The 6000-nt window shown below is 33.6% G+C and overlaps 1 long non-coding RNA gene across 1 annotated transcript in view; it reads right to left on the bottom strand.

Moving 5' to 3' along the window:
• Nucleotides 1-2504: 2504 nt before the first annotated feature.
• LOC120225018 overlaps nucleotides 2505-6000 on the bottom strand; it is a 94112-nt gene continuing 90616 nt past the window's right edge. The window contains exons 3-4 of the long non-coding RNA XR_005526724.1: nucleotides 3535-3701; nucleotides 2505-2588 (exon numbers count right to left, since the gene is read on the bottom strand). This is a non-coding gene — a long non-coding RNA (uncharacterized LOC120225018). The remainder of the gene's footprint in view (nucleotides 2589-3534; nucleotides 3702-6000) is intronic.

Below are 6000 nucleotides of genomic sequence, written 5' to 3'. Positions count from 1 at the left end.
AAGATAAATAAACCAATTAAAAATAGGCAAAAGATTTGAATAGACATTTCTCCATCGATCATACACAAGTAGCTAATAAGTATATGAAAATAGGTGTCACCAGGATTAGCCATCAGAGATATGCAAATCAAAACCAGGAGACATCACTTCATACCTACTAGATTGACAATGATCAAAAAGACAGATAACAGTTTTCGATGAGGCTGTAGAGAAATTGAAAATTTCATATACTGATGGTGGATATGGATAACAGTCTGGCAGTCCCTCGAATGGTTAAACATAGAGTTACCTATAACCCAGAAATTCCTCCTAGCTACGAGAAATAAAAACAGAACCTCCACACAAGGACTTGTACATGAATGTTTATAGCAGCATTATTCATAACAGCCAAAATGTGGAAACAACCCATCTACTTATTAAAAGATAATAAAATCTGGTTTATGTATGTAGTAGAATACTATTTGTCAATAAAAGTAAAAACTAATGAAATGCAGATGGAAAACAGTCTGGCAGTTCCTCAAATAGTTAAACATGGAGTTTATCATTATTAGATCATGACGAGAGTTGCACAATTGTGAATATACTAAAATTAATATAAAACATTCATTGAATTGTACACTTTAAATAAGGTTAAATTGCATGGTATATAAACTGTATCTCATGAAAGTCTATTAGGGGTGCTTGGGTGGCTCAGTCAGTTGAGCATTTGACTTCAGCTCAGGTCATGATCTGCAGTTGGTGAGTTGGAGCCCTCGTCAGGTTCCATGCTGACAGCTTAGAGCCTGGACCTGCTTTGGATACTGTGTCTCCATCTCTGCCCCTCCCCTGCTCACGCTTTGTCTTTCTCTCTCTGTCTCTCTCTCTCAAAAATAAATAAACATTAAAAAAAATTTTTAAATAGTGTCTATTATAGATTTGTATCCAGTATCCTGTCTGTTTTGCATGTTTCTTTCAAATTCTCATTCCTTTACTGCTTTTAATCTTAATATGTTTACAAGGACCCCTATCCTAATGTTAAATAGAAACAGCCAGAATGACTATACTTTGTTTCATTACTCATTTTAGAGGAAAGTTTCTAATACTTTATCATTAAGTATTATGTTTGCCATAGATTTTAGGAGATCCTCGATTCATATCTTATGTCTTCCATAAAGGATTTTCAGAGTACTCCAGACTTGAATCATGTCTTCCTCTTTGAGTGTCCGTGGTATTTATTGTCTGCCTCACAGATGTAAAGATAATAATCTTTTTGGTCTAATACTGCTTAACACAAAATAACCTTTGAAAAGTAAACTGAATGCCCATAAAATATCCCAGACCAGGCCAGACCAGCACGAAATGAGTTACTTCACCTTTATATACCCACACCGGTCATTTAGCATGTAGCACTGAACAGATTTAAAATAGCTTTTGTGTGATTATTAATTAAGTTTTATGTATCTTTTATGACTGGATCTTATTTCTTTGATTAAGGTCCTGGTGGGCACGGACTGTGTCTATTTGCAGTTCCATGAAGTCCTCAATAAATATTCGCCAAATTGACGTAATACAGTCCTTTTAAAGGCCTGTACTATCATTACCACCCCAGTGTTTTATGCTGCATCCATCACTTCCATTTCTCTATAGGACATACATGATTTTCAGAGATGAAGGCATATAAATTGAGGGCATTGATTTCATCAGTGTGAGCCTAGAGTGGGAGATTCTGCTGTATTTATCAATTAGCACAACTTCAAAATTAGCAGCAAAATAGTTTCATCGATGAGGCCCTGCAGAATGCATTTCCATCTGGAAATGAGGCACATCCTTGTTTACCTTTTATGTTGATTTTTTTAAAAATATTTCACCATTCTGTTTTAATGGTCAGGTGCTTCAGCTCCAATTCAGTGCAACCACAGAATCAAAGCAATTTTAAGGAGCTATCTTTGAGGTAATTCAGGTCTACTCTTTTCATTTTGAGGGTGAACAAAGTAGAGAATAAATCATTCACCAAGTTCTCGTAGTGACCTGATATTAGCACTGCAGTTAAACCTCCCCAATTGCAATCTATTGATTGGACCACTAAACTACAACCTACTTATTTTGCTTTCCCTTTCTCATTCAAGAATTTCATTTAATGAACTGGCTGGTGAGATATGAATTGTTGCCACTCCCTGGGCTGCTGAGTTAAAAATATCCAGGCTTTATCAATAGGAATTATAGAGTTAGATTTTTAAAGTCTGCCAGGATCACCATAAAAATGTGAATAACATCTTTAGATCAAATAGTGCATAAAAGAAACTTTAGCAATAAAAATTAATATTGTATCCATTTACTGCCTTACGGTCTGCTGCTTATTGAATTAGTCCAGTTGTTGAAGATAAAATCATAAAGCTTACTAAAGAAAAATAATATAAAAACGTATTTGTTTATGATCTTTCAGTACCAAGAGAGGAATCAAATCTGTAATTTGAAAACCATTTTTCAAAAATATAACAGAATACAGAGTAAAAAGCAATTTACCTTTACTCAGTAGGGTATGTTAAGACTGAAGGAATAAAGTGAAGAAACTCTCCACTATGTGCAGTTTTTCAAGATGAAATAAAATCCTTGTCAAATCCCACCAGTGAAAGAAAATGAGGAACGATGATTAATAACACTGTTGGCAGGATAAAATAAACCTTGACATCTAAACAATCTTCTATTGCACCAAAAGCACATGAATCTATTATCTCTTCACATTTTAATTGTTGGTTATTTCTTTTTTTTTTAATTTTTTAATGTTTTATTTATTTCTGAGAGAGAGAGAGAGAGAGAGAGAGAGACAGCATGAGCAAGGGAGGGACAGAGAAAGAGGGAGGCACAGAATGAGAAGCAGGCTCCAGGCTCTGAGCTAGCTGTCAGCACAGAGCCCAATGCGGGGCTCGAACCCACGAACTGTGAGATCATGACCTGAACCAAAGTTGTACACTTAACCGACTGAGCCACCCAGGCACCCCTAATTGTTGGTTATTTCTTAAGTACTGTTTAACTCTGTTTAAATGTTTTTAAATATTTTTCAGTATTAAAGTAGAATTACAGAAATTATTAGTGAGCCAAATACATACTTGATAGTTCCTATTGCTTTTAGGTACATATAAATCTTTTAGCTTCTCTGGTAGTCACTTAGCAGTTCCTAAATCAACATTGCTTACACACTGTGTCTGACACAGTTATAGATGTAGTGGATAAAGTTTCTAGCTACATAAACTAAATTTCCTTGCTGCTTGGAATATCCTATTATGGGCCCTTACTTTGATTATCAAGCCTATCTTTAAACAAACACCCAAACAAATATCCTCCCCTAGAATTCTTCACCTGATTAACAACCTCTTAAAAGTTATTTTTCTTTTTTACCTTTGATTCATATGTTTTCATCATAAATTGTGCCCACCTCTGAAATAGGATACTTCTATTCCATTTGGGATTGCTCAAATGTGAATATTCATTTTCCCTAATTAAAAAAATATATAGTACTTTCAAACTATATGAATTATCTACTGTTAATAAATGTACCTCCAAGTGATCCAAATACTTTAGATTATTTTGTTCTTCACACACCATTACTGGAAAGGCGAATGTACTGGCATGGTATTTTTATCCATGTATTAATTCAGGGACCCAGGTTCACAGCAGCTCTGCAGTCTTCAAATTCACCACTGATTGTGTCCGTGCCCACTAGCCTGAAGGAGAATGAAACATTGACTGCTCACAAGGGGTCCTTATGAACCAGGACTGGAAATGGCATGCAATATTCTTCACACATTACACTGGCTCAAATTTACTCACAAAGCCACAAATATCTCCAAGGGAGGCTGAGAAATAAAATCTTTACTATGTACCCAGAAAGCAAACACAATTTTTGATGAATAACAAGTTAGTTCTCTCAGAATTATACAACTTAAACTTTTGATATTTTTTAACTTGACGCAAAGTGTTTATATTTCATTAAAATCAGACCAATTAGGTCATCAGACCAGTTAGTCATAAATTCAGAATACTTTATTTGATGTAACATTTTTATGATGCATTATACCCATTTTTTTGAGATAAGAAACCTAGGGCTCAAAAGGAGTCATATGACTTAATCTAAGGTCACAAATTTATCTCATCTTTAACTATAAGTCTTACTTTTCTACTGGAAGTTTTCAGCATCCTCATGGAAATATCAAGAATACTAACAAAGTAGTGTCTAGTTTGAATCAAATGCCTCATGCTAACTTAAGTCAAAACTTGTTGTATTTACGGTATAAATACATATAAATGTATTTATATATATACATATGTATAAAATGTTGTTTGCATTTTAGAAAATTCCACATCCATTCAGAGTAAAAAATCCAATAAATAGCATTTTTCTAAAACACTTACAATAAATACCATAATTAATGGTAAAAAACTGAATATTTTCCCCCAAACCATCAAAAAGCAAGGATGATCACTTGCTCCTATTCAGCATCATGCCAATAAGGAAAATGAAAAGAAATAGGTGCACAGATTAGAATGGAAGAAATAATCCTACCATTATTTATAGACTACATGATTTTCTACTTAGAAAGTCTTTATGGAATCTAAAAACAGGTAGGGGAAGAGAACTCCTAGAATTATCAGAGAGTTACAAAGTCACATATTATAGAGTCAATATATAAAATTCAATTATTTTTCAATATACTAGCAATAAAAATTAGAATTGAAGTTTAAAAAGCAATATTATTTATAATAACATGAAACAATGAAATATATATACCTATAAATTTAGCAAATTATACGCAGGATATGCATGTTGAAAACACAAAACACTGGTAAAAGAAATCAAAGGGAACCTAACCTAAATTAATTAAGAGAAAGAACAAAGCTGGAGGTATCACAATTCAAGATTTCAAGAACCACTACAAAGTAGTAGTGGTAATCAAAACAGTATGGTACTGGCCCAAAAATAGAGACATAAAGCAATGGAACACAAAAGAAACCACTTGTATATGGTCAATTAATCTATAACAAAAGAGGCAAGAATATACAATTTATTGAATATAGTCTCTTCAATATATGATGCTGGAAAACTGGACAGCTGACTTTAAAGAATGAAACTTGACCACTTTACAACACCACACACAAGAAAAAATTCAAAATAGATTAAAGATCTAAATGTGAAACCTGAAAACATGAAAATCCTAGAAGAGAACACAGGCTGTAATTTCTCAGACATCAGCCATAGCAACATTTTCCTACCATGTGTCCTAAGGCACAGGAGACAAAAGCAAAAATTTAACAAAATAAAAAGCTTTTGTGCAGCAAAGGAAACAATCAACAAAACAAGAAGGCAACCTAGTGAATAGGAGATATTTGCAAATAATATATCTGATAAGGGGTTAATATCTAAAATATATAAAGAAACTATATAACTCAACACCAAAAAACCCCAAACAATTTGATTTAAAAATGAGCAGGGAATCTGAATAAATATTTTTCCACAGAAGACATACAGATGGCTGATAGACACATGAAAAGATTCTCAACATGACTGATCATCAAGGGGGGGCCTGGGAGGTTCAGTTGGTTAGGTGTCCAACTCTTGATTTTGGCTCAGGTCATGATCTCATGGATCATAAGATTGAGCTCCACATTAGGCTCACTGTGGTCAGTGCAGAGCCTGCTTCAGATCCTGTGTCTGTCTACCTCTTTATCTGCCCCTGCTCATGCTTTCTCTATCAAAGAATAGGAAAAAAAAAAAAAAAGCCACACTAATTAAATACTGTGGTATTATAGAATATAGTGACACACAGATCAGTGGAATAAAGTCCAGAAGTAGATCAATACATATATGGTTAATTTATAGTTTACAAAGATGTAAGAAAATTTCTATAGAGAAATGATAGTCTTTGAGCACATGGCTCTGAAACAATTGGTTATTTTATCTATCTACATTTCAATTTATATCTTATACAATTCACAAAAATTAATTCAAAATGAATCATGGACCTA

The sequence above is a fragment of the Hyaena hyaena genome, unplaced genomic scaffold, assembly GCF_003009895.1.
Source record: "Hyaena hyaena isolate Hyena2069 unplaced genomic scaffold, ASM300989v1 scaffold_1308, whole genome shotgun sequence".
Taxonomy (NCBI): domain Eukaryota; kingdom Metazoa; phylum Chordata; class Mammalia; order Carnivora; family Hyaenidae; genus Hyaena; species Hyaena hyaena.
The sequence above is the reverse complement of the archived record's forward strand: the minus strand, read 5'-3'. Positions and strand labels throughout refer to the sequence as shown.